This window comes from Falco cherrug, unplaced genomic scaffold (assembly GCF_023634085.1).
Source record: "Falco cherrug isolate bFalChe1 unplaced genomic scaffold, bFalChe1.pri scaffold_44, whole genome shotgun sequence".
Taxonomy (NCBI): Eukaryota; Metazoa; Chordata; class Aves; order Falconiformes; family Falconidae; genus Falco; species Falco cherrug.
In genome coordinates, this window is record NW_026599484.1 from 495669 (window position 1) to 513091 (window position 17423).

The window sequence follows — 17423 nt, forward strand, 5'->3', positions numbered from 1 at the left end:
CTGCAGTGATGACAACACCGATGCAAAACAGGAGCCCTTTAGTCTCTGGGTCCTGACTCCTCCATCATCTTTCCCTCTCCAGTGCGGTGTCTGAAACAGAGAAGATTGTCCATTATTTAGTTTCTGTATTTTCAGGCCTCTCCTCTGGTTCCCAGGCTTCCAGAGAAGCACAAAATCCTGTGAGCGGGCGGTTCACACTTAATGAGAAGCTTTTCAGCTGTTCCTGATGTCTGCCTGTGTTCTGCTTGATGCCCCGTGCTCTGGTTTATCGAGTGCTATGACACTGCAGCTGTTGGATATCGATACATCCAGAACTAGTTTCCCAACCGCTGCCTAGTTGATGTGAACCCTGCAGGAAGGCCAGAGCGATGCATAAGCAGGAGGAAATAGCTTAGGCTGAGCTTGACTGTGAGGCTACAGACACTTTGTCACTGGAGCAGGGACAGCAGGACACACGTTGCAACCAGACCGTTGAGGTTTCTAGCTGGCTGTTTGTGCGTGTAAATGTTCCAAGCTAACCTTAGGCTACTGCAGGCTCTCTCCTCCAGGCCAAATCCTGCTTGCTTTTCTCTTCTGACTAGCCATCCCTGCTTTTATGAGGCTCCTGGAGCCACTAAGGCTGTACGAAATGACTGGGGGTGAAAATCGTCTTGTGCCATTCTGCCCAAGAGAGGGTAAACTGGAGACAAGCGCTCTGGGTTCACTTTCTGCTTTTGACCTTGGTCAAGCAGCTGCCTCCTCTCGAGGTGCTGTTCCCTCGTCTGTATGTGAGACTGTTTCCCGGCCCCCTGGGGGATGCTGTGGTTTCTAAATGTGAAAAGCACCTGACGTTCTGAAAGAAAAACCTTGTAGAAGGGTAGAAACTAATACAGACAGTGAATAAGAGATGTGTGCAATTTTGGGGTTGAAAACTCTGAAATGCGTCGGAAGGGAAGGGAGGTGCGTGGCCACTTCGGGTTGTTTTTTTCTTGTCTCCTCTTTCTGTAGCTACCCAGTGACGTCCTCAGCCTACAGCATAAGCCTCTTTCTTTAAAAAACATGTCCTCCCTGCCGCTGGGCGTCGTCCTGGCCTTAGACCAACCCTTCCGAGTCTGTGATGCGGCCCGGCAGCCCCTCCCTGCAGATGTCCAGGTGAGCAGGACCTTCCCGCGGTGGGCTTTGAGGAGGAGGGATGTGGCGGTGCGTTCCTGTTGGGAGGTCCTCTGGCAGGGTCTCCTGTAGAGTCAGCAGTAGCCTGGCCCCAACTCAATCAGATCTGAAGCGAGCTGCTGGAAGAAACAAAAATACCCGAGTTGGGAAGATACTTCGTGGCTCAAAGCCATGAGGAGAAGGGAGCAGGCACCTAGGGCTGGGCAAGCCATGGAGTAGAGGTATCTCCTGGGACTTGCAGCAGCCGTCCTCAGCCAACCTCAAGAGCAGCTTGCTCTCTGTGAGGGCAGCTCTGCCTTCGGGAAGGCTGAGGATGCTCCTCCCACTGTCGCCTGGCACCTGCCCTGTCGGTGGTGGAAGGCGCTGGACATGGGCTCTGCTGGACACGCGCTGGTGGAGGTGCGGGCACCGTTCCTGTGCCGCGCCGGTGACTGGCCCCTGCGAGGCTGAGGCTGCACAAGGTGCACTTGTGCTGTGAGGATAAAGGAGTTTCTCTGGAGTCAGGGCAGCAGCCCTGGCTTGCCGGAGTGCTGGTTCGGCTGTGTGTTTAGCCCAGAGCCTCTGTGGGTCCAGAATTCAGTAGGACAATATTTATTTCCCCCTGGTATCGATGCAAAGCGCAGAAACGTGAGCCTGCAATAGTCTGACGAGAGCGTGGTGCTTGCAGTCAGGCACTCGCTGTAAAGAACGTGCAGGGTGGGCTGAGAAGCCCACGCTGAGGTCATGCTTTAAGACATTGACGTGTTCCATGCTATCCAGCCTTGGACTTCATTACGCTGGTGTTTGATCTTTTTAATCTCCTTGCAGCCAACGAAGCTGGAGGTAGGGGAGGAACGTCATTTCTTCATCGGATTTAACCCTGCTCACGAGGAGCGTCTGAATAGCTGGGTGGCAGAGAAGGCTCTGAAGATACAGCTGCTCGAGCATCCTCACGAGGAGCAGGTCACTGTTCGGGGAGAAGTCTTCTTCCCAAATCTCCAGTTCCAGACCATGGCCGTGGACTTTGGGTGCATCTTGAATGACACTGAGGTGGAGCGTTACATTGAGATGACCAACTGCAGCCCGCTTCTCGTCCGGTACCACTGGTCATTCCTGACGGGCGGCCACGCGAGCCAGCTGAGGTATGTGCACCGTTGCCCTCTCCTTGAAGCTCCTCTTCCTAGTGTCCTGTCTGTACCTGGCAAAGACCCAGGCTGTTTGCCTGGGATCTGGCAAGCAGCTTTCAACTCTCCCTGGTGGGAATAACAGCTGCCAGCCGTGGTCAGGCTAGATGCTCAGGGAAAAGGTGATCTCTGCCGGTTGGACGCTGCAGGGGAGAGCATGTTCTCCAGCCAAGCTGGGGCTGTATGACACTACTAACGCTTTTTGCTTAGCCCATACCCTGGAGTCCTGCTGTGCCTCTGGAGCTACAAAGCCACGCTTAGGCACGTGGACGGTAACATCACCGGTTTTCCATCCCTGCCGACCCTGTACGTTGTCATTTCATCCTAAGAGCCTACATAGGCGCTGCCACCAGAAGGACCTGCTGCTGCCCCGGTCCCTTGCTGCTGCTTTGCTGTAGCCCCCGTACTGGTTCCCCGGGAAGGAAAGCTGCTGTGGAGAGCTGTGCTCGCAGACCCTGGTGGCCTGAGGCAAACACCACCCTGGAGAAGGGAGTTTTTGTCTGTTAGCTGTTTTGTGAATGCGATGTGCAGTTGATTCAGCATTTTTCACCAAAACGGCAGGTTCTGCTGGGGCTGTAGGTCCAGCTGCAGGTGTCGGTGGGAGCGCTTGTCTGAGCATCCCTGGGAGGCAGGGCATCCAGCCCTGGTCAGTGGTTTCCAAGCCCAAGAGCACTCTTGCAGTGGTGCTGCAGCACGTCTATAAACACATTTCTAGCAGTTCCTCCCGCTGTGGCCTCTCTGCGTAGTACAGAAGTCTAGTCTGGGCGGTTTTAATGGCAGTAGCAACTGGTTTTTCCATAATGCCCTGGGAAACCAAGCAAAGTTAACCACTGCGCGTTGAAGTGCTGCTATTGCAAATAACAGAGATCAGTTTTGTTTAGGGAGTTGGAATTTGGCTTAGAGGAGACTGGGCACTGGCATTAGCTATGGCGGTGAGGAGGGCTTGGGGGAGAAGCTGTGGACACTGGGGTAGCCCGTTCACAGCGGGGTCTTACCAGGGAACGGCCAGTCTGGTGTGGCCCTTCATGCGCGGCACCTTCAAGAACAGACCCTAAAATGCAGGGGAAAGTCTGCAAAAGCAGGTGCAAGGAGGTGGACAGGGAAAGAGTAACAGGGCTGTAAGCTTTGCTCGGAAGCCCCTGTCATCTCCTGGTAAATTAGATTAGGGTTTAATTACAAGCTAAGGGAAAAATCTAATGTTGATGGTAGAACAATGCATATATTTTATGGTAACAGAGAAACACACACATTGGAGCAAAGCCTGTGTGGAATTAATTTCCTCTGGGGCCACTTATTGGCCAGTTGCCTGTTTGGGTGGTTTGTTTTTTTTTCTTTTTTTTTTTAGGGTTTTGGAAATGTGACTGCTGAATCAGTTTTCAGCTTTTAATTCCCCCATCTCCACTTAAACTAGCTTTGCTGGACCTGAGCCTGCAGGTTCTTCCGGCAGACGCTGAGTTACCCAGCTCTGAGTTGGTAGCAGCTGAGGGTCCTGAGCATCTGGCAGGATAGCTGAGCATCTGGCAGGATAGCAGCCCCTGCTCCAGAGGGTTTGGCATAGCCCCTTTGCTGGCTCGTTAGTGCTGTGGACGTTAGGACAGCTCCCTTTTCTGCTCTGCATGTTAATTCAGCAGTAATGTGCTCGCTCTGGGTCCCTCGGCAGACACCATGTGATTCTCCATGTCAGGGCTGGAAATGAAGATGGTCTCCAGGCTATTAACACCTCAGATTGCTCATTAAGAGCCCAGCAGAAGGGCAGCATGTCAGGTATTATTTCTGGTCTACATTAAGCACTGTTGCTATTCTAAATTATCAGATCAAACTAACTTGGTCTGACATCGAGGGAATCAAACATCAGGTCTCGTGAAGGCGAGATCGATAGAATTGAAGCGTCCACACTTCTAACCTTGCTGGAGCTGATCACCAGAGACTCCCAGCATCAATCAGACACACACATTTATTTTGGCCAGGAGAGAAAAATGTTGTTTCTCTGCCTGGACAAGACTATTTGTGCTTAAAGTGGGTTTGGTTTTTTTGTTTCTTCTAATTGTTCAACCCATTTTTTCCTCCTTACTCTTTAGTCACTGCTGCTACTTTGAGCAATCGTATCAGCAACACAGTCCAGCCATTGCTGTGCGGTTAGTCATTTCCAGGGCGCGCACAGTGACAGTTGGAGCTGTCGGATCTCACTGTAGTGATGTTGCTTCTCTGTCTCCGCGCTGCCTGGTCTGAATGTCAACGGGTGGCTCAGTAAATGCACAAATCTTAGCTCAGCAGAGGAATTTATCCTAGCAAAGAAATAGTCATCAGGGCATTGGGACAAAATGCAGTTTCTAGTTTTTGCTCTTGGCGAGGGCAGACCATCACCACCACCTTCCCCAGCTGCTGGCCATGTGGCCCAGCTCAAGCCGCGTGTTCCCACAGGGTGCACTGGGCAGGTTTTGAGTTTACTTCTGTATCACATTGTTTTGTTTTCAGTTGCAAACACCCTTGAGCTGTCTTGCTTGTTCCAAAGTCCCTTTTTAATCTGCGTCTGTTGGCCTGCAGGACAAATCAAAGTGCATCGTCGGGGTCCGTAAGCCTGTTTAGATGCCTCAGGGGCGCGTGGTCTCTGGTGCTTTGCCCTGTGACAGAGCTCGGGCTTTGTTGGGGGGCTTGTTTTCCCCCGGTGCTTTGGCTGTGCCGAAGGGATGCACCAGCGTGTGGTCCCTGGGGGCCTGGGCAAGGATGCCGGGCGTGTGGGTGCCACGCACCAGGGCAGCAGCCTCAGCGCTGTTAAAACTCCTGCATTTAATGCAAAGGGGTGGTGGCTCCTGGCACGTGTCCTTGGTGCTGGCAGGACCTGCAGGGACCTCGGGTCTTCAGATCACCGTTCTGGGGTGTCTGTCCTGCTGGTGGTGGCTCTCACACAGCCTGAGCTGGCAAGGTCACGTCATCCTGCCTGAATCTTCACGCGCAGTTTGCAGAAGCGGTGTGATTTCTAGCTCCTCTGTTTTGGGAGGTGGGTGTGGGAAGTGGTGTGAAGCTGTGTCCTTAGGAGGCTCAGAAACCAAGAGACAGGCTGAGATGATTTTTTTCCTAATGTCTCAGCGGTTCGGATGGTGGGTGGCACAAGGCTGTCCTGGCCCTAGCAGGAAGGACTCTTCTCTCCCTGCTGTCAGTGTGCCTGTGCTGCCATTGAATCCCCCCTGTTAATACCTGGATCCATTTTGTCTCATCTGACGGGTGGTCAGGTTGGGTGAGATGGACACAGGGGGGTTAACACCTTGCTGTCAGCCCCTCCAGCCCCAGGCTGACCTGCTTATGTCAGGAGGCTCCTCATCTCCGCTCCAGCGTGCTGGTGGAGGCACTTCCGCAGCCCTTTGGCCCCTCTGCTTTGGGGCTGGTCCCTTCTGCAGGTGGAGGAGCCGCTCGCTGCTCCTTGCCTTCATCCCTGCGTTCACAGCCTTGCTCTGAAAGTGCTGGAGGCTGCCCAGAAGGTCCCGATTCTGAGAAAGGGTTACCTCAAGCCTGGGCTGATGCCAAACATCTCATCATCTTGCCCTTCTTTCCCAGGACCAACCCCCTTTCCTTCAGTGCCAGGAAGATGTCGTGTCATAGAGATCAGCTTTCTGTTGACACCTCGGGTTCCTCACTCCCTTCCTTTTCATGTGATGCTCATTGTTGTTCGTTTTGACTTTCCCCCACTGGAAAGAGTCCCTGGCTGTGCTGCTTCACGCTTCGCCGCAGCAGGACTTGCTAATCGCATCATCTCCCAGCGCTGGGTCCCAGAGGGCTTCTACTTTAGAGGGAAAAATACTGTTGTTGTCTAGGCACCACGGTCTGGTGAAGTTGCCTCAAACCGTTCTGTAGAACTAGAGGTACCTTAATAAATGATTATGGATTTTCCATCTCGGGGGTTTCCCTCTCCTCGGGAGCTGTCACTAAGCCGCAGTATTTATCACGAGCCACTCTAAGAGCTGCGGTTTCATTTCCTCACCATGTGCATCGTAGCGAGCGGTTCTGGGACAGCTGCTGCGATGACGGCCGGACCCAGGCGCCCTACGGGTGCGTGGGCTGGTGCGTGGCTGGAGGGTGTTGAGGTGCTCCTCTTGGTGGCCTGACACTGCGGGCATCTCCCCTGCCGCCAGGGAAAGGTAGCGTGCAGCTGCAGGCTGCCCAAAAGCACCACTGTCCCAGCTGAGCTGGATTTATCTCATCCTTACGGAGCTGCCCAAGTCAGCGGCCGCTGGAGGTGTCGGGCAGTTTGGTCGCCCATCAGGGCCCCCCAACATGCACCCGGGTGCCTGGGCTGAGAGGAGCAGAGGTTGCGTGGGTGGGACCGTAGGTGGGCGATGCGCTGCAGGGCTGAGCGAGCACCTTCATCCCCTCCAGCCCTGGTTTGTTCTTCCCCACGGACGGTGCCGAGCTGTTGCTCGGGGTCCCCGTGGCGTCCCAGCAGCAGGCGGAGGGAGGGCTGTCAGGGGCTCACCTGGGCCAAGCCGTGTTCTTGCATGTCGCTGTAGGGAGGGCAAGTCAGGCGGGATCTCTTCCGGGTTATGAAGAGCAGAGCCTGTAATCCAGAAATGAAAACCAGCCTTAGATACTAAAGACAAATCTTTGTTTGGAGCCCGTGGTTCAAGGCACTGAATTCCCAGCTGTAAAAAATGTGCCGTGTTTGACTGCGGGGGGAACGCTTACGACTAGGCACAGCGGCAGGTAGGCATGGCCTGAGCGCGTCCCTCCACGTGGCGTTGGAAATCCAAGCAGAGCTACTGTGAGCACCTGCTGCAATTTCATACAGGGACCATAGTCAGAGTCACTTGGGAATTCTGAAAACGTTAACTCATATGCTTTTTACTGGCTGCTGTTGCTCAAAGGATAAACTCGGCTCTGTTTGCAAAACGAGTGGTTGAACTGCTTTGCTGAACCATTTGCCAAATTTGTCCTCCAACAGTTTGTGTTTAGAAACTGCTGGGGAGGTAATGATGGCATCAGGACGTGCCACACCGGTTATAAGCTCGTTTCAGCAGAGCTGCAGCCTTTGTGGCGCGAGGTGCGGTTCGAGCTGCTGTTTTGCAGCCAAGGAGTACCTGTGGCACGGCAGGGAGCTGAATCTCGGTGTCGCGATTGGAATAGATTGATTAAAAATGACCAGCGTTTCCTTCCCCAAAGTACTAATCGCAGCTGCTTTGGTGCTCATCGGGGATCAATGGGCTGTTTAATTGTGAGTCTCTGCCTGGAGCCGCTTGACGTGTCTTCCCGTGTTCCTTGCGTGTGCGAAGGTGTCCCGTGCTGGGCTCGTGCCGGCTCTGTCGGGGTTCAGGCACAGCAGGCGGCGGGCTCCGTCCCTGCTCCTGCCATCGCCGCTGCTGGTCCTGACCCGCAGCTGTGCGTAACCGCCCAGGGGAGAATTCAGGGTAAATACCTAGAAGAGCTGAAAACCTCCTTGCGGCGCTGGGTCTGTGCTGGCGCATCGCCATCCAGATCTGCCCCTTTGTGTCTCAGTCCCACCTTTTTGTGCAGTTTGTCCTTTTGTCTCCCTGCAAGGTGTTCACCTCTGATATCTGCAGTTCCTCATGGCAAGCAGTTGCCACTGCTGGACCAGCGTTGTCCCTGGGCAGCCCCCAGCATTGACCTGCTGCATCCTGGTTCTGGAGCTGCCAGGTCGGATCCATTCCTGGGCTGGCGGCACCAGTGCCCACCCAGGGGCCACGTCCTGCCAAGGAGCTGCTTGTCCAGGTCTTCCTCCCTCCTACTGCAGCTTCATGATGGAAGTTACGGTTTCTTCCAGGTTCAGCCCTCCAGCACCTAAACTGTTCATCAAACCCCAGCCACCGAAGGAGGAGGGAGCCTGCTCGGAGCACTCGGCATCTGCAGAGAGCAGTGTCAGTGATGGATGCGTAGAGGAGCCAGCTGAAGCCCTGGGAGCAGTGGGGGATCCTGCCCAAGAGCCAGCAGATGCAGAGGACTCCCTGGAAGCAAAGGTAGATTTTCTTGTACGCTCACTGTTTTGCGTTGCCTCCCCCAGCTTGCCACCAAAAAGCCGTGCTGGTGCCAGCGTAGCGTCCCTTTTTTGCTGCCCTGCTGCCATGTGCCCTGAGAGTGGGCTGGGCAGCAGGGCCAGCAGCTGGACACGGGGCTTATGGGGAGGGACAAGTAGGGTAGTGTTGTTTGGAGAAGCCCATTCAGGTCCTCCTGACCTGTGGTGAGGTTGGGGTTTTTTGGCTGGGTTTTTTTTGCACTGTGAAAGGAGGGGTTTTACCTGCACCGTGATGTGGAGGCTTCCAGTTCCCTTCCTCTGTCAAGCCCTGCCCAGTACTGGTCTCCATGTACCACCTTCTCAGCCCCAGCTAGAGCCACCCGTTGTCACGTCTCTGCCTTCGCCCGAGCCCCGGTATTGCAGCGATGGCCACAGAGCTGCCTTTTTATAAATGGAGACTTGACAAAGTCGCTGTCTTTTCCTCTTAGTATGGGAAACAGCCTTTGGTCTGCTGACCTTCCTGGTGAGCCTCGGTGCTTTGGGGCTTGGCCTCGGTGCTAGTGGGAGCTGATGGCACCTTTTGCTTCGCGTGGGACAGAGGCTGCTCCTGGGGCAATAAAAAAGGATATAGGAGAGCACAGGAGGTTCTGAAAGTGCCGGAGTTGGTGTCAAGTTCAAGGAGGGGGGTCGCACCTGCTGACATCTAAATATCAGTGGTTTTAATGTTGTAGCTCTGCACGTGTTTTCTGAATCAGGAAAAAGGATACCTGGTAGGCATAAAGAATAGCGCGGCTGAATGTTTTCAGATAGAAGCATGAAATCATTTTTGTGCCCTGCTTTGTTGCCATGTATGCGCAGATAAAGCAGGGAAATTCAAGGGGATATGGCTAGGTAGGATCCAAAATTGCTTCAAAGGATACATCTGGGTTGCAGCATTGTCTTCTGCTTGTGTCACTGTATCAAGGCAATGTCCATGTAGCCTTCCTGGGGAGGTGGGAGACCATAAGCCTGGGAAAGATGTGGGTTAGCGTCTTTGGGAATATGCCCTTGGCAAAGCTTTGCAGGCTGGAAGATGTGGAGACAACAGAAAGAGCACTGAGATGTGAGAAGGCTCAGCCCTCCCCAGTGCTTTATCTCCTTGGAGAGATGTAGCCTCTGGTTAGGCCTGAGGATGTGCTGTACGTACCCTGCCCATGTCAGAGCCCCAGCGCAAAGCCCTCCTTCATGTTACCGAAGCAGCAGGTATTCTTAAACTTCAAGAGCAATCACAAAGCCCTTGCTTATAAATAGGGGTCAGAAGCCCAGGGACGAGGTTCCATTTAAAGGATGGCACCTCTGAGGTTAAACACCAGCCCTCAGCTGCTGCAAGGCAGAAAAACATCTCAGCTGCCTTTTCCAGGATGGTGTTATTCAAGAGAAATGGCGATCCTCAGCCCTCCAGCACTGACGAGTGCACAAGGGGAAAGCTAAGCACCACCTGAAATGGGACAGCTGTGCCAAGGACTTCTGAAGTCCTTATTTCCCCTTTTTGACACTTCTCGCTTGCAGCTGCATTCCTATTGTTGTCATGGAGAACCTGAGCTGTCCAGGGGTGGGGTGTTTGGTGCGTTTCTTGGGCAGGAGTGAGCAAAGCTGGGGTGGCATGAGGGTGCAACGTGCCCTCGAGGTCCCTGCCAGGACAGGGTGCTGGGAGCACCCCGCTTCCTCGTGCAAGCCGGTGGGTCCGAGCCCACCTGCCGGTGTGACACGGGCTCCACCTGCACCTCGTGTCTCATCCGCACGGGTCTTGGACCCACACTCGGCTAATGGCACAGGCGTCCCCGTACTTGGTGTGTGCCTGTGTCCCATCTTAGCTGCTCTTGGCTCGATGAGGCGGTGGAGCCTGCAGCACAGTGATCCCCCTCAGCCCAGCCAGCTGCCTCCTGTAGCCCATGGTGCTTGTTTTCCAGCTGCTGCCGTCCGCTGCTGTGGATCTGGAAAGTCGGAGGCCGGTGAGGACCCAGGAAAGGATGCGGTTTGTGGAGGTGGAGCCCCTCCCCTCGGGAGCGGAGGAGGTAAGTGGGCATCTGTCTCACTTCCCCGTTCCCAGCGTGGCAAACAGTTACGTAGCCCCTGCTGCCACTGGTGGCCCTCAGTGCTGCTCACGGAGTGGCCTCGCATCCCTCCCAGCACGTTGCACAGCGCTGCTGAAGCAACCGGCCATGTAGGGCTGACCGAGGGTCCTGCCTGTGCAGCGCCTGTGGAGGGTGTATTCATCTTGTTGCTCATCAGGTGCTCGGTAGGAAATTTTTGCAGTAGCTTTTGCAGTAGCTTTTGCGAGAGCAGTGTGTGGGTCGGAGAGAGTGTGAAAAGTGTCAGGAGTCAGACGAGCTGGGCTGGAGTCCACCCCCAGCTCCAAGGGCTCTCATCTCCAAGTCTCGTGTGTTTCTGAAGGCAGTAAAAAGTGTTTTTCAAGGCAAGTTCTTCAGCTGAGAGAATGTCTTGCTGCCAGGAGACATCCCAAATTAATTTAGTGTATTAATACATTAATTAGTATGGGAGAAGATTTTTCCCAGGGTCTCTCCCACCGGTAAGTGGAATGGATGCAGAATGAGAGTAGGGTGATCTCGCCTGTGATGAAGAGGCCCCTCCAGCCACATCTGTACTTTGCTCCCAGCCACGGCTGCTCTTCTGCATCAATTTCCACGCTCGACATCTCTGTCTCTCCTCCCCTGCCTCCAGGTTTTTGATGTCCTGCCACTGTACGGCGTGCTGCCGCCGGGCAAGAGCCAGCGCGTCACATTCACCTTCGTTGGCCGCACAAACATTGCTGCCCGTGTCACGGCGCTGTGCAGTGTGGAGGGAGGCCCGACCTACGAGATTGCGCTGAGTGGGGAGGCTTCGCTCATCAACTACTTCCTTGACGTGACGGAGATCGACTGCGGGCTGCAGGTACCGCACGCTTCTCTTGGCAGAGGTCCTTGTCTTGGAACTGTCGCCGGCGCGTTGCTGCCCACCGAGGTCTAGGGCGCTCTTCCCTTCCCAGCTACTCTGTTGGCTCTGTCGCTTGGAAGTACTGCCTTTGGGTGATACATTCTGCATCAGAGTTGTTTTTTAATGGCCATCTCTACCCCCCCATATTTGGGATTTCCTCCTCTTCAAGGTAACGAGCGCTGCCTCCCGGGACAGGCAGGGACCCCGTGGTGATCTCCAAAGGGACATGTCCCCAGGACCCTCATCCGCCCATCCGTTCCTAAAGCCTGAGGTCCAAGGAGATGCTTTCTTTTAATGCTCTTGATTAATCAACAAAATAAACCAGGGAGGAAGTTAACTTGGGCTTCCAGTCACTGCATCTGGCGAGAATGTCCCAGAACAATTGGCACTCCTTTTCAGTTAAAATCCCCACAGACCCTTCCAGCTGTTGGCCCTGTTTGGCTGTTGCCCTGTCTGTCTCTACTTTTGCTTCTGTTTTGCCTGCAAATACTTGTATGCAGGTGCCTCTTGTTCTGAAATGCCTCGATGCCTCCTCTTTTGTTTCAGCTGGCTGTTAGGTGACACCTTAAAGAGCAGGGGGCTTGTATCCCCTGGTTTATTTATTACTGCACCTCTACGTGCTGCCGTCGATAGTGTTCCTGCGTAGGGCTAAGAGGTACCCTGTGGCTGGGGGTTGCCCAGGTTAACCCAGGACACCGCAGTGCCTGTACCTCCTCTGCGCTCCCTGCTTCTGCGCTGTGTTCATGTGCTTTCAAGCCAGGGAAAAGGGAAGGAGACTCCCAGCAGCAGACCTGCGTCTGTAACTTCCCGCTCCTCTGTCTTCTCTCCAGCTGTTTAACAAAGTCAGGGAAGCGGAGGTCACCCTGCAGAACAGAGGGAAGATGGGATTCACCTACGTGGTGCTCGGCTCCAGCGCAGCCGCTGCGGACAGCCCTCCGCTCGGCGTGCCCCTGGCCGTGCCCAGCACGGTGAGTAGCACGAGTGATTCACCCTGGCCAGGCTGCCCAGGAGAGGGTTGTAGGGAAAAAAGGTGGTGGGGCGGGTGGAAAAAAAGAAAAGGAAGACAGAGCCACAAAACCAGCACGGAGAGCCAGGGCTGTAAGCAGCTGCTGCTGGGTGGCAGAGAAGGTCGAGCAAGCGCGGTCCTACTAGAGCCCCTTCATGGCCTTTGCTGGTGGGTGGCTCTGGCATCCTGCAGCAGCCGCCGGCGGGAGGCACGAGGGCTTCGGTAGCTCTTTGGACCCCGAGTGCTGAGCTCTGTGGTTGTGCCGACACTGGAGCCAGATGGTGCAGGCTCTTGTGAGGGTCACCTTCCCCAGGTTGTGTGGTCAAGCAGGGCGTACTCCCTGTCCCTGCCTGTAAGAAACCCCACCTGCCCCCTGCCAGCACTAAGCAGGACTGAAATACTGTCTTGCCTGGGCATGAAGCTGCTTTGCCAGAAATTTTAGCAGCCCCTGTATTGGTCCCTCCTCCAGCTTTGCTGCTTTGCAGCAGTTTTGTGGGGCAGCGAGGGGGTCAGGGAGGATCGGGGCTGGAACAGCCAGGAGAGGAGTTTGCAGCATCCCGGCGCCCCAGCTTCTTAGTCCCGCGTGGATGTCTTTGAGCTGAAGCAGCGTTCTTACCTTTGTCTCTTTTTGCAAGGGGAAGAGGAAGCCAAATGGCTTTCACATTGTTTTCGTGCCCGTCTCCTACAAGGGATGACACACTGATGCCCTCTTCCCGCGGGCTGCCGAAGACGCAGCTCTGCTTGGACCCGTGCAGCCAGCTGCTGCAGCAGCAGCGTGGGTGCTGGCAGCTTGGCAGGGCTCACCTTTGCTGCAGCTGCGCTGTGCGCTGGAGTACAGGCTCAGGGGACCAAGTGGCAGGAGCTGTCCCACTCAGCGGCTTCCCCTGCAGCGTGAAGGGGAGCGGGGAGCCGAGGGTCCAGCCCAGCGTGCAGAGGGCGAGCCAAAGGCGTCTGCGTCTGTGCCCGGTCACCCAGAGCCATGCTGCTGTCTGCTTCCATTTGCTCTCGATGTGGCTGGCGTGAGCCCAGCCTGAGGCTTGGAGAGCCTTTCTGGAAGCCCAGAGAGGAGATGTCCTTCCCAGCAACACCTTCTTCCCTAGAATTTGTCCTAGTCTGCTCCTGCATTTCCAGAGATGTATGTTTGCAGGTCGCTGTGAGTCTGGATGGGCTCACGCACCCCTGGTGTAACCACGCAGGCAGGAGATGTTTGGTTGGGATGATGAATGAGTCAGGCCCTTCAGCAGCAGCCTGGGAACCACTGACGTGCAGTGTGAGGAGCTGCTGGCCCTGCTGAGGGCATGGGCTTTAGCTCGTCTTCCACAGCAGCTGGTAAAAGAGCTTTTCTTTATTCAGTCTGGCTCTTGCTAGCAGAGGGTAAGCGCTGTGAGCAGCAGAGCTGCGCTCCTGCTGAGCAAAGGGCGGTCTGTGCTGTGGGAATGCAGCCTTGCGAGCCCTCTGAAGGACGTACTGCACCCTGGTGTAGGAGACTCGAGCTTTTAGGATACGAGAAAGCCAGAAGGCCATGTTGTCTGACGTTTTCTTCCATAGGAGAAGCTGTTTTCTCTTCTCAGTGTGTCTGTCGCCTGAGCCGTCCCCCCACCAAACGCTCTTTGGTGCATTCCCTCTCTTGTCTCCCGTGCCCTGCAGGGTTACATTGGACCTGGCAAGGAGCAAGTGCTCAAAGCCTGTTACCTGCCAGGAGTGCCTGGAGTCTTCTGCAGGGCTTTGCAGATTCAAGTGGGTCACCTGGAACCAGCAAGCATCACCCTGAGAGGAGAAGGGACCCTTCCCAGGATCTGCTTGGACCTGCCCAGGAACATCAGCGGTGAGCACTGCCTCTCTGCTCCGCAGGAAGGTCCCCTGGCTTTTTCCCCATGTCATATGCCCACAGGGCAGCTCACCCCCACCCCCACTGAGCCTGGAGGTTTCAGGGCTGTCAGAGCAACACTCAACCCTCGGGTTGCTTCCTGAGTCTCTAGTAGGTGAGTCCATGTGGGCTTTGCCCCAGGAACCACCCTGCAGAGCTTGCCAGCATATCTGTCGGAGGCCTGGGAAGGTGGCGGCTGGGCAGAAAAGCTTGGGGAAGCTGTAACGCGGGCTGGCAGGGATGTTGGCAGGGTTGGATTTGCCATGGCGTTGCAGGGGATGGGATGCTCCTCTGTAGAGGGGAAGGTGGGTGGTAGTGAACGTCAGGATTCAGAGAGGAGCAGCAGCATCCACTTCCCATAGATTGCTCAAGGAGTTTGTTTCTGGGAGAGGCCAGCATCAGGGGAGTGGGGCTTCCCAGCTTAAGTGGGATTGGCACGGCGTCCACGCTTCTATTTGTGGATCTCTTCTTCCTCCAGGAAATGCAAAATATGAGAAGGTCCTCAAAGAGGCCAAAGAAAAGATGGCAAAGGACAGCCAGCGAGCTGAAGCAGTTGCTTTGGGGGAGGCTGCGGCCGCGGAGCCACCCAGGGACGATGCGGACACCGCGGTGAGAAGCCCCATTTGGCATGTGCCACCCTGCCCCTGTGTCACTCGAGCCCTGGGCACCCCGCAGCAGGCTTCCTGGGGCCCTGCTGGCACTTGGGACCTCCCTGCCCGCACCTGGCCACGACCATGTGTCAGCTCAGCGTTGCCCCAGGGGCTGCCCAGCTCTGGCTGTTGTCCCTCCAGCAGATGCACCAGCTCCCCGACTGCCTCAGGGAGAGCTCCTGAAGGCCGTGCTCAAGTGACTGAGTTCCTGGCACTTTGAAGGAGCTGCGGGTCGTGGCTGAGGGGTTTGTTGCTCACGACCCAGCTTACCAGCAGCAGCCTGACTGCGCCCTGGGGCTGTGCTGTCAGCGGTCATCTCCAAGAGGCGTCAGCTTTCTCGTGGTTCCCTTTCCAAGAGAGCTGCTGTCCAAGCTGCTCTGGCACTGGTTGGGGGCAGGCAAATACTCGGAGCTCTGGAAGGTTCCTGGCTTGTCTGGCTGGCTGTCTGGCCAGATCAGCTTTTGTGACAGTGACTGGGCAGGCGAAGGTGCAGGAGTTTGTTTCCCTTGAGATCAGGTCTTGACTAAGGGAGCAGGAGGTGTCACAGACGCTGAGCAGCGAGGCAGAGGGACTCCATCGCCCCTCTCAACAAGATCAGGGTGGGATCCTCTCTCAGAGACAAGCCTGTGCCTTGGGCAGGACCTTTGCTAACCAGCCGCTCTCTTTCCTTTCCTCAGTGGGACACGCAGCTGCAGCTGCAGATGGAGCAGTTGCTGATAGAGGAACATGCCCTGGAGCAGCAGAAAGCTCTCAGCTCCGGTCCCCCAGAGGAAGCAGCCTTTGACCAGCGTGCTCGTCGGAGGCTTCTCAAGTTAGTAGAGACTCCAGGTGCCCCAAGGGTGACACCCAGCAGTGCACCCCTGCTCCCGAGAGCTCCTGGTGTCTGCAGAGCTGGCAGTAGCTGGGCACTGCAGAAAGGGTCTGACCCTGGTAGCTCTGACGTGCTCCCTGTGAGCAGCCGAGTGTCCTCACTTCATAGTGCCACCCTGGGGTGCTCAGCTCCCCACAGATGCTGGGTTCTGCTCTTAGTGCTGAGGGGGTGCAGTGCAGACCATCCAGCCCCTCCAGACAGCACAGACACCGTCCCTGCTGACCAGCTCTGAAAGAGGCAGCTCAAAGCTGGCATCTTTGTTCCAACTGACAGGCCACGCTAAGCAAAGCCAGCAGGGAATCGCACGGGCTGAGAAACCCTAAAGCAGGGGGTGTAGATGCTGGTGGGACCGTAGGGCTTGCCTGGGTGCCTTGGTCCTTCCCTCTGCTCCTTCCTGATGAGGCAGGGGCACGGTAGGCTCCAGTTCAGGAAGAAAATGCTCTGCAAAACAGACCACTTATGCGCTTTCCCGAGTGGGATTGCTCTGGAAAAGGAGCTGCCCTTGAACGCTGTAGGTGTCGATTCCTGCCTTTCCCGGGGCTGCTCTGGGGACAGACCTGGCTGCAGAGCAGGGAAGATTGCCTGTGCAGGCAAATCTCATTGCAAGGTCCTGAAGCGATTTCAGGCTTGGGCTGTACACCAGGTTAGCAGTTCCACTGAGGCCAGTGGAGGTCTGGTGGACTTAGCCACAGTGGCTCTTTGTAGCCGAGGAGCTGCGACCAGTTAAACACAATTTTATGTTGAGGTCCCGTTGGTAGCTGATAAAACCTAGGACCTGCACCCTCCGTGACTTACCAAAGTGTTACTACCAGGTGGTCAGGCCTTGGCTTTCACAGGCTTGAGCTGGGTTTTTACAGCAGCAAATACCCACTTTATTTGTGTCTTCTGTCCACCTGGAAATGTAGCCGGGCTGTGGTTTAAGGAATGTCTCTATTCCTTTCAGAGTTCAGCTGCCTGAGTACATCCTGGACTTTGGCTGTGTCATTCCTGGTACCGTCCGCACACACCTTGTGAAGATCACCAACCCCGGGCGGTTGCCTGTGTCCTTCCTCGCCGATAGACGTGTCTTGTGTGGCACAGGTAACCAGTGCTGGAGGGACTTCCCGTGGGCTTGACAGATGAGCTTAAGTCACTGGGTGTGTGGGGGGGTTGAGTGCCTGTTTGTACAGCTTTTTTCTTCCTGACTGCCCCCTGCCCGGTGCTTTAGAGCCTGAATTCTCCTGGCCAGCAGTGCCCAGAGACCTGGTCTGCCTGGGACTGCCCTGACACCTCATTTCAGGGACTAGGTGGGCTGATCACCTTGGTCACCTCTCATCATCTTCTGCTCTTGGCTACCATGAGTGACAGCCGAGGTTTTGTGCTCTCTGTGGGCTCGTGTTGCAAACGGACGGGACCCTTTGTGGTTTGGAAGTGCTTTGTTTAGACTTCATGATGTCATAGCCCTTCAGTTGAGCCTTTATTGAGAAAAGAGCCTGTGAGATCCTCTGGTGTATCAAAACAGGCTTCCACGACAGGCCCTGAGGCAAGGCTGTGTCCCATCAAACGGTGACTTGCTGTGTCTGAGGGGTGGTCAGGTGTCTTCTCTAAGTTGTTGTCCAGGGAACACCGCAGCATGGGGGAACCTTCGTTGGAAATTCTCCTTTGGGGAGGTCTGTGCCTCCTTCCCTGAGATGCCCAAGGAAGGAATTGCTGAAGCTCAGCTGATGGGTTTCATTTTTACCATGTGGACCTTGGATTCTGGCTGCAAAAACGCTTTCTCCTTGGGCGGTGACAAGGGAGAAAGAG

The 17423-nt window shown here is 55.4% G+C and overlaps 1 pseudogene; it reads left to right on the forward strand.

The window, feature by feature from the left end:
* Positions 1-17423, forward strand: part of LOC129735173 (hydrocephalus-inducing protein homolog) — a 105763-nt pseudogene that overhangs the window by 62238 nt on the left and 26102 nt on the right.